Source organism: Hylaeus volcanicus, chromosome 3, assembly GCF_026283585.1.
Source record: "Hylaeus volcanicus isolate JK05 chromosome 3, UHH_iyHylVolc1.0_haploid, whole genome shotgun sequence".
NCBI classification, from domain to species: domain Eukaryota; kingdom Metazoa; phylum Arthropoda; class Insecta; order Hymenoptera; family Colletidae; genus Hylaeus; species Hylaeus volcanicus.
In genome coordinates, this window is record NC_071978.1 from 28,103,144 (window position 1) to 28,114,100 (window position 10,957).

Genomic DNA, 10,957 nt, shown 5'->3' on the forward strand with positions numbered 1-10,957 from the left:
TTTTCCTACGAATACTTTCTCAATTCTCAGCATTTCGATAATGTCGACGAACCCAAATTTAAGCCAACGTGAAATCGCTTATTTATGCGCCATGGTTTGCGTTCGAACGAAAGAAGAAGATTCGGTGAAGACGTTGCCCGCGACCATTGAGAAATTGTTCGTCCTTAATTGTTTGCCTAACCGCAAACGCTGGCATTCGAGGCTCCTCTCTGATCAACCGTCACATCCGCTGCTCAGTTTTTCATCTCGCGTGAGGGTAATCTGGCCCGAGGCACCGCCAAGCTAGAGTTCCCGTTCCTCTCTTTTTCTTAACGTTTTCTCCGCCACGCCTTAGTGCTCTCCTTTCCCCGTATAATGTACGTCGAGTTAATTGGATGAGGCGGCCTCCTCGTGACTGTTCAGGCCACTTCAACCGACCAGTAGAGAGCTAAGCTCGTCGTAGCTCGCGATTTCTAAACGCGTTGCAGACGTCGACAATCACCAAAGCGACAATGCACTGGGTACGTACTTGCAAGAAGATCCCACGTTACGCTGGCTGCCGATTTAATCGCTTTTTGTAAGGAAGAGCAAATACCTTTGATGTTTGATAGAAAGGAGTCGAGTCAACAGACTGTCGATCCAAGACATGTCTTGGAGCATCGGAGTATTAATCATCCATTCGATCGACAATCAATTTTAAAACCAAGCATAATTCAGATGTTATTTTCATTTGTGCCACAAGGGTTTTTTTTCTCCCTTTTTTGATAGATTAACGACGACACCGCTGGATATTCCATGGAACGTTCAAGCATTGCGAGGCAGGGTTATAATTAACTGCGAATGCTGTCGATGTTCGTAAACATCGGACTTGAATGGCAACTCTAATTGGCTGTTCAACGTTTTTATCCTTCTTCATCCTAGCGCCTGTCCCTTTTTTGCAGCGGTATTAATGACTCGCGCGAAGTCGATTCACCGTTTATCTGCGATCGAGCCTCAATTAAAAGCGGCTTCATGCCCAACTGACTCCGATTTCTTAGCCAAGATCACGCCAACGTTCGCGATATCGGTACGTTTGTGTATCTTTGATGTAATCTGCGAGTAGAAATGATCAGAATTTTGTTCGATACTTTCTTCGATCGTACGGGGACGTAGAATGCTAGGATTAAAATAATTAAATCTTTGAATAACGAGATCAGTGCGCAACTGATGAGAAGGTATCCAACCAACTGAACCGTTTAATACAGTATTCGACATCTGTAATTTCCCGTTAGCATTTCTCCCATATCCGTTTATAAGTTTATCGCTTGATAGAAGAACTTGCGTTCTCATTGTTGTTCATTATAAACTTCTTCGCAGTCGCACGATTTAGAGAATTCGTATATTCCTGGCTCCAACGGCGCAAACTTGGCGCAGAAATTTCTTGCTTTAACAAGCTGCGTCTGCGAAAAACTTGTATTCCTACTTACGTCGCTTCCCATCGAACCGAACCCTCCAGGCAACCATCAGACTTCGGGAAGTGTCGTTCCCGTGATTCTCACGCAGTTAAATCGTGAGACATCCTGTCGCTATCGTGATTGCTTTCTGTTCTTTATTAATCGACGTGAACTTATACCGATCAAGAACGCGATGAAAACAATTTCTCTAACGATCAATGAGAAAATCGATCGATCCATCATGTTCTTTGCGCCGTGGTTACTACTCATGGTAACGTAAAAGAATAAATAAAACATCAGGTTGTTAGCTCTTTTCGTAAAACACTCCTCGCCCCGATTTAGGAGAGTCCTCCGTTACACATTCGACATTACCTGTCTATCGTAATCTCTTTCACGTCCAATTGATTCTCTAAGCTCCATGAAGAGCTACGGTGCAACGTTTGGTGAATACAACACGATGGATCGCGTAACTGGATAAATTCAGCCCCCGAGCTCATTCTTTAACGGTTGCTATTGGATTTTGCTCAACGGTAGTGTCTGGAATATCTTTTTCCGTCTTCCCGGAAATGCCACAAAGATGATTTCGAAACCAGACTGCCTAAATCTGGTACTTCCTTATAAATATTCAATCCGTCCATCCGGCGAACTTCCGGGCGTCCTCAAAGGACGGATTTGGGTTTACTAATGTTTATACCGAGAACAAAGCGTCGGGTTTGCGTCCCGTTATGTCGCCTCGCGTCACAGAAAGATCTCTTTGCTCGTTCCACGAGCCACCAATCGGCTCACAAGTGGATCGGCGCGGTATTTCATTCCACACTTTTGCTTTTCAGCCTGTTAGCGAATATAACAGAGAGGCAGTATTGCCATCGATCACAGTTTACCCTCTATTCCATTTTTTTTTTTTTTTTGTATTTCGAGATATTTCGAGGAGTTCCGAGTCCGAAAGTGCAGTTAAACCGATTACAAAAATCTGTGCGTATGGATGCCTGTATGTTTCTATTTTGTAACGTCAGATTTATGGTTTATACAACTATCGAATACAGTGATTAAAGAAAATGCATTCCCGATAGAGTTTTCAAACGGACAGTCATTTAAACCATCTTCCACGTAGAAATGTTTGATCTTGCCGTAGTGAAATCGCGAAATAATCAAAGAGCTGCGACACACCTCGTTCGCCAGTCCAGAGAAGTCTCGTTGTTCGTGGAACGGTCTAGTAACAGGCTAGGCGAGCACAGGTGGGCGGTCACAGTGAATCGATTCGGTGTTTCATTCGACGCTTTTTCTCTCGGAGAATGGTCTCGCGGGCTGATACAAGTTGGAACAAACTGGCCTTGCGGATCCTGACGGCAGTTTGTCAACGTGACAATGCACGGCGTTGTTACACCGCTAAAGTATTGGGCGGGCGTGTTTACATAGGCAGATCTCGTAAGCGTTGGATATCAGCCGTCAGCCGTCCACGTGCAAAATTGCTTCGTGACGTGTTTGCCGTTTCGCCCTGGTCTAGGCACGTACGTGTGCGTTTGAGCGCGTATCGCGGCGAAATCACAACCCGTTCGTCGATGGGGTTCGAGCCAACGGGACGGGGGAACCAGGTACATTTCGCGAAAAAATCTAGTGGAACACCCTCTGATCTACGTTACGTCCCCGAAACAGTTGCGGCACACGCGAATTTTGTATAAGGAAGTCTTTCCCCTGTTAAGGGGTGGTTTTTCGATGGAAAGTGATTTTTCTGGAATACTCGACAGTGTTAGGAGAATTATCATCGGTATTGTAAGATAACTCGCGACTGGAGCGAAGAGCGGAAACGCCCGCTTCGTTAAGTCAATTTGTTTCGCGGCAAGAAACGTTACCGGTCGATCATCGAACAGGCAACGGCAATCGAGGAATTCATTATCGTGGATGGAATATCGCGGCAGTAAAGATAGATTTACGCGGCCGGGAGGTGTATCGATTTTCCCTCCTGATTGAAACGTTCGCTTACGAAGAGGGTACGCGATCAGCTTTATCGAAACGTTCGCGGTCGAAGCGCGTTCGGAGACACAGCCTCGACGATCACCGCGAGATTGCCGTCGATTAACTTGTCATCCAGGCCAAGACGTATTTATGCGCGAGGTGGCGGGTGCTTCCAGTCGGTTAAAACGCGGTTATGGGGGATTGGTCGTTTGAACGACAACATCGATCCCTATCGGGCAGCGAGATCGTGACTGGCGAAGCCAACAGATATCTAAGCACGTGCCTGTTTTCCATTCTGAAACGGGAAACGAGGCTGTTCGTTGTACTCTTGTTGGATTTGCACGTCATTTCGAACGCAGTTCGTTACACCGACGTCGGTGCGTGCGCTAATTCACCACGCATGGTGTGGCATAGTCATTCGAGAAGGGTCCATTCGCGTAGCTCGTTCAACAATCACGCGACCATAATCGTGTCACTGGTTCGTTGATGTGAAATTAATGCAATTTGCTCGTATTCGTCTTTATGCGCTGCACAAAATTCGCAAATGGGTTGGATAGAGACTGCTGCGTAACCAATTAGATCCAATGCTTTGAAAGCGCATCGTGTGTCATTTGGTCTCTTCAGCTTCGCTCGAGGGCCGAGGTAAAACAGGCCAGAGATGAAAGTAAGAACGTATAAAATTTATTATATTTTACGTGGAACGTAATTAGACACGGCAAAGGAGCGTCCCCGTCTTTCAAGTTTTCAATTACCTCGTTTGTGGTAACTCGTTGCTCGTCGTTTTCAACACAAACGTCGTCGTCGCGGCATCCCCTTTGCCGTGCGACGAGTTTTCAGTTGAAAACGCGGGAGACATACACGTTTTCGCGCTTTCATTCCAACAAGTTACAGGCTGTGACTTACTTATTCCACGAACGACGCGGGCGTCGCGGATCGAGGCTCGGAAGTTCGCGTGAACCGTGGCAAATCTGGGTAAAACATTATTTCAGACGTAGCCCGAATTGTTTTTAAATAAATTAACAAGTGTGGAAGGTAATATTTTGCGTAAAGGACATTTCAACTGAATTTTGGAATATTTTACATATTTCAATTTATTTTCACCTTGCGTGAAACGTATAATATTATTGCTGGGTATATTGATATTTCAACAGTTTGACGAACCCGTGCATACGCGTAATTAGTCATATGTATGTTAAAAATAAATTTGCTGCGGCAAATATTATGGTTTCCTGCGATAGGATATTAATTTCTTTCTCGATATATTTGCATTATATAGCGACACTCGAAGTACATATTTGAGGTACAAAGTTGAAAACATTTCGTTATATGCTTCGAAGTATCGAAATTAAAATATTTCATATATCGAAGTCTCGTTTCATATTATTTTATTCGAACGAAATTGCAACATTTGTTTTCTCTAGCTTCTACCCAGCTTTCAATCGAAACTCGCTGAAAAATGTAACAATACGTAAATAAGCCAACCCGATATTGCAATTTTTTTGTATATTGGCTTTTCTGTATTTTCCCTAAAATAGAAAGCGGAAGTGTAAATGAATAGCAGCACGTTCGAGACTGCAGAGTAGGCGTTCCTTGAGAGAAAAGGGGACGAAAGGCGATCAAAATGACGAACAGCTAGATTACGGAAACGTTATTAAGAGGCGTGTTGCGCGGCTTGGCGGCAATTAATTGAATTAGCAGAGCAGCTTGTTGCCAAAGTACACCGCGAATCGTGCCGCAATCACCGTAAACACGCCGCGCCGTTCTGTTTATTTTGGAGTTACAATTCGTTTCGGCGTTTCTGCTTCAATCAACGTTACGGTCGGTTCGATTTTCGCGCGATCGAGCGTGCCGTGGCGTTGTTTCGTGGATTTGCTCACGGGAAATCGTGCGATCGACGACCAGAGGGGAATCTAACCAGGCCAGAGGGTTGACGATATCGGAAAGTATTTAAGTCGAGGTGGTAGCAGTAATACGGTTGGGCGATGTCTGATTCGAACCTTCGATAACTCTCGAGACGCTGCTAAGACGCAGAAATCATGGGATTGAATCGTACCGTAATCCAACTGGGCGATGGTCCCGTTGAAAAGTGGAAAATTATCAGCGCCGCCCGCTTATCAAATAGACGACGGATTAATTTATCGGGTCAGGTCAGGAACGATCGAGTAATTCGAGTATAGTTTTCTCTCCTCGTGAAACGAAACAATCTATTTACGGATCATTCGGATAATTTGATACAGCGATTCGTCTATTTGTTAGATTTTCTACAAATTAGAAGCTTTCAACAAGCAGCACGTTCTAAATTATGAGATTCCCAAAGTACACGGCTCTTACACCCTCCAAGCTTGGCGACGCCTGATTTACATCATCGATCGTGGACGCGGCGTGAAATCCTCCGGCTTCTACGGTCAATCTAACCTTTGAATGCATATTAAATCGCGCGTTCGTTATTTTACCAAAGTTTGCTCAAAACTTTGCGTAATAACTATGCGCGAGCCCAGCGGTTCGGTTAAGCGGATCGACGTTACGCCAAGCTTATTAGAATTACGCGCTGTTATCGCTTCCTGTTCGGAAGTATAATCCAATCGACGAACCGCGCATTTGACAATGAACGATGGAAGAAGCCATCGATCGAGACCATTGCGACGAGTAAACGAAGGGGAACGATTACATTGACTTGGGAGACTTCGAGTGGAGCAACAAATTTTGTACAGTTAATTTGGTACGATTTTCAAATATAAGCTAATTTCGAGAATTTTTTTCAGAAATTTATGAAAACCAGTGAAAAATTCGGATAGGGTATTTTATTAAATGTATATTAATGCGTAGACAACATTTTTTTCTTTACCTAGTTCCTTAAATGCTATTGGATTGAAATCATTCTCTTTTGCACTAACGATGAAAAATTGTCCCATTTGTCAGTTTAATTGTTATGAATTTATTGGCTTGAAAGGGGTTCGAGAAGAACAAGAAACCCATCGACGTGATACTCCACATAAAATCTCGAGGGGACTTTAAAGCCTTCCCGGCGACTGATATCGATTTCTCTCTCGGTTACCGAAGGAACGCAATAATTCCGTGTACTTTCAAGATTTCCTGGGCAAAGCTTCGCTGACAGGCTAATCGCTTTGGCGCCTGTTTCTTCTTCCAATTGATCCTCTGTACGAACCACGCGTGCTCATTGGATTGTCCTGCGAGGACTTCAGGGGCTTCGAAAGACCCTCGCAGTGTTTGTGGATTACTGCAATCTTATCCTCGGAATTGTTTTACCAGATAGGCTGTCCGCTCTGCCAAACTCTAAAACGTTATTTCTGTTCATCGACAGCGTTGAAGTCTATTTACGCATATCCGTAACGTGTCAGTTCCGTATCCGTACCGTCACGGAGAGGTGTCGGACGTGTGTGAACATGCCCATTCAAAAACAACGGAATAATATTTAAAATCACTGACACTGATGGAACGTTACGGAACTGAACGGATACGGAACTGACGCGTTACGGATATGTGTAAATAGACCTTTATCCAACTACTCGTTGTTCGATCATTTGTTTCATAATTCAACAGTCCATGCGCCTAACTCCCAAAGGGACAGGACTAAAATTCTGCTCGGCAACGTCTCCAAACGAAACCTGACGTATCGCAGCTGCAAGTTCTCAGGCATTGTTTGCAGGAGTCATCCTAGATTGAGCGTCTGCGTCTTAGGAATAATTGAGCGTCAGGTGGGAAAACGCAGAGGTACCTCTCGGGGTCAGGGTAACCCGAGCGTAAAAGCGGGCGGTGTTTCTGCTGTGTGCAGCGGGGTAACGAAGCGCATCGGGATGCAACGGCACAAAGTAACGAGAAAGACCGACCCCGACTGTCTTGGAGTGTGAAAGGTGCGCGCGATTGTCGCACGGCCAGGACACAAAGGTTGCCCCGCCGCCGTGTGCATACGATTTGTCGCGTGATCGTGCGGCCACCGAGAATTTCACAGGCGACGCGACGCGTACACGTTGTGTGCAGAACTGTTGTTATTCCCGTTTGTCACGAGAATCCTCTAAATGCAACGCGGTAATTTCCTCGTCCGGCCACGATGACCGGGGCAATTTGCTCGCGATTCCATTGTTTCTGTTGCTCCCTTCCTGACGACGAAACGCCGTGAGGTTTCGACCGTCGTTGCGCTCCCCTTTCTGCATGCAAATTTATTGGGCCCCAGAGACCATAAAAGTGCGACAATTAGAAGTATTAGAATGATTCCATTAAGGTGGAATGACGTGGTAATGGGTCGAGAAAATCGATTCGACGCGTTGGTTTAAACCTTAGAAGCCTGACTTTCTACATTGAATTTTAAAAAGTATCATTGTATTTATTATTTGAACAATTTTTACAGCTGACGTTTATTTTTTTAACTCTTCGTGGCTCGAATGAACGAAAGTTTTTTCGAATAACGTTGTATCGAATAAATTACTGTACAGAGTATCCATTCGTCATTTATCATTCGGTTAAAATTCAGCCCTCCTCGGAGCGCCCTTGCGCGACAGACTGTATATCGGCCGCGAGCGCGCACCCGGGGGGCAACAACTCGTTATCGTCGCGAAAATTTATAGGAATTTAAAAAGTTTAATCTTTCCGAAACGATCCCGTTCGACGTGGCTGCCCTGGAAATGTGTTTCCTCGCTGGCCAAGAGGTCGTATTCCGCGGGGAATTATCCAGTTCAGACAAGCATTTCCGAAAGAGGAAAGAATGTTTCGTGATAAAACAGGGTCCGCTTGAAAATTTCCCTTCGAAGACGATACGCTATAGAGGGGGATTAGGTTTGAAACAATGGTCATAAAAGTGACATACCGTCCTAGGGATCCCGGGAATCGATGGAATTATCCGGCCAGCTATTTCGACGTGTTTGTAAGTTCTTCAAGATGGCAGATCGTTAAACTAAGCTTGTTTATGTTCAGCGCGGAGAGAGAGAGGTTATCACGGTTCGAGGAAGAATATTGATCGCAACTAGTCATTGTGGTTCGCTCTATCAAAAATAGAGAGAGTACATTTAACACAGAAAAATGCGAGGGGCATAAAGGTTTACCCTATTTTATTCGCGATATTATAAATTTTCATCTTTATTCTCGAATATTCCGCACTGAACATTCGCGCGGACCTAAAACGAATATTCGATTTTCTGATCCTGCAAACAGAATATGCAATTTTGATACATTTTATGCAATCTCATCGATCTTTTTTCATGCTTGCCATGTACTTTCGTAGTACCTATTAAAAATTCTATTTCATTCCTTTAACGCGCTCGTCGCTTTGTTGCATTATCTATGCCTGCATTAGCGATCAAATATTCTCCTTCTGTGTCCTTAGAAATCCGAGCCATTGGTAGTAAACTGTTTATTATGATAATAATACATAGTTTCTTTACATTATATTAACGAAAAGACGAAGAGAACGCTAGGTAATAATAAGTAGAAAGGGACTCGAGATACCATTGACATAAACGTCGACGTTTTGAAAATCTTTCGCAGACAAAAGCCTATATTGCCTATAATATCTCCTTTCTCGCGTGCACAATCTTCCAGACCCACGGTACGGTTAGTTTCGTTTCGTTTCGTTCCCCTTTAGAAGCTCTTCCAGTCGACGAAATTCCTACCCCGCGACTTCCCGCAGTCCCGTACAATTTAACGCTGAACAGAAGGTACTTCTAAAAACGGTATTTCCAGTCTCCTATTTACCAGCGAACGGAACTTTCCCAAGCAAGCCAACGGTTACGCGAAAAACACGTCGCGGTCTGCCCCTCGAAAGCTGCGCAAAGAAAAAGGGGGGAGGGCATGCAATTTAGATGCAAATTGCAATCATATCGACGCTTCGATCTCGGCTCTGCAGGACCTTCGAAACAGATCGTCGTTATTTCAGTTCCGTATATGTTTTTTTCGATGCTCGTCCGTTCTTCCGCGAGCCACGTATCGTTCGACGAAGGGCCTACTTTTCGAGCGTAAACTTTCGAATGTATTCCAGTATTCAAATCACGGCCCCTGTAACCGGTGGTTATTCTAATAGCGATGAGGAGAGATAGCGAACTCGGACTGAAGTTGGGCGAAACGTCGGAAGCATCGCCAAGTCTCTACCAGAGGTGTGCGAAATTTTGTTCAAATAATGGACGACAAATACAATCGATAAAGTTTTGCAGAATCGTTGAATGAAAAAATCCATCACAGATTTTGAAACTGGCCGACTTACTCGATCTGTTCCCTTTTTCGACACGAAGACTGTCCATTTAGCTGTTTGTTTAGATAAAAATTTTGCCAAAAGGTACCTTTTGCGCGACTGGCAAATAGATTGTTGATCCTTTTAACGCCCGTCCAAAACTGAGCGAGACGAAGCAGGGGAATAGCGTGCACCGCGAGCGCATTCGAAATTCCAACGAGTCCCGATTACGTCATTCAATGAATGCCCGCAGGATTACTCGCGCTGCGAACTTTTGAATGACCTTTGAAACAGACACTCTGTGACTAAAGCTCGTTTCCTCCCTCTCGAGCTCTGCTCCCCATCGTGCCACGCGTTGCACGTTCGCGCCATTAAATTCTGCGCGTAATAGCGCAAGTATCGTCGTGCAAACTTTTAGAGACGTGCGCAACGGTGAGAAAATCCGTAATACTGGTCCAAGTATTCTTTCGAGTGGTCGGCGTAAATTATTTCGGAAATTGGCGTAGAAGGTATTACCCGGTGCAGAATTTGAATATTTTACAGATCGAACTTGTGTTCGTCGCGAGTGAATTATATTCATATTTTCACGTGGTAAACTCGGTGTTGTAAACTCCAGGGCATTTTTATGCGGAATATCGTGATTTTTTCGATGGCTTTTCAAATATTTGTTGATGCTATTCTGGGCAATTTTATTCGATGGTACTTAATGCGGACGTATCGCATCGTGGCCATTGTTACTGATATCGATTAAAAAGCTTTAGTAACTTGAACGTGAGGAGTTAGACATCCCGATTGAATTTTTTAAAAGAATTTAATACGATTCGTTGTGGCTGTAATATTTTCAGTTCGATGACCCTGTTGGCAAATATTCTGAAACAGTTACGATATTCGTGAGATATTTACTTCTATCTGATATAAAACGTTATTCACATCTGACTCCATAAATATACGTTTCCACGTATACCGAGGTGCACTCGTGTCCGTCATGATTTTCACGGTTCCGCGCATTTTAAAGCACGCGAAAGATCGAAGGTTCCGACACGTCGACGACCGCACTTGCAGCCGCCGGTCGCGTATCTCAAACGACTGGCAAAGACTGCGCCAAAGATGAGTGGGTACAAAAGGGTCGGCGAAGAGGCCCGACGAGAGGATCTCGAAAAACCGACAGCATTTCCTTCCTTCCTTTTCACCGTGGCAACGATGGAATTTTACCCTTCCCCGTCGATTGAAAAAATATTCTCCCGGACGATCCATACCATCATCGTCGTCGTTGGATCGGTATCGCGGATCGCCGATCGATCGTCGAATCGTGCGGAAAAAGCCATCGAACGGAGGCTGGCTCGAACAGAGGACACTTTGAAAGCGGGATTTGAACGGAAGCGGATTCGGTGACGATTTACCCGCTGCGACGTAA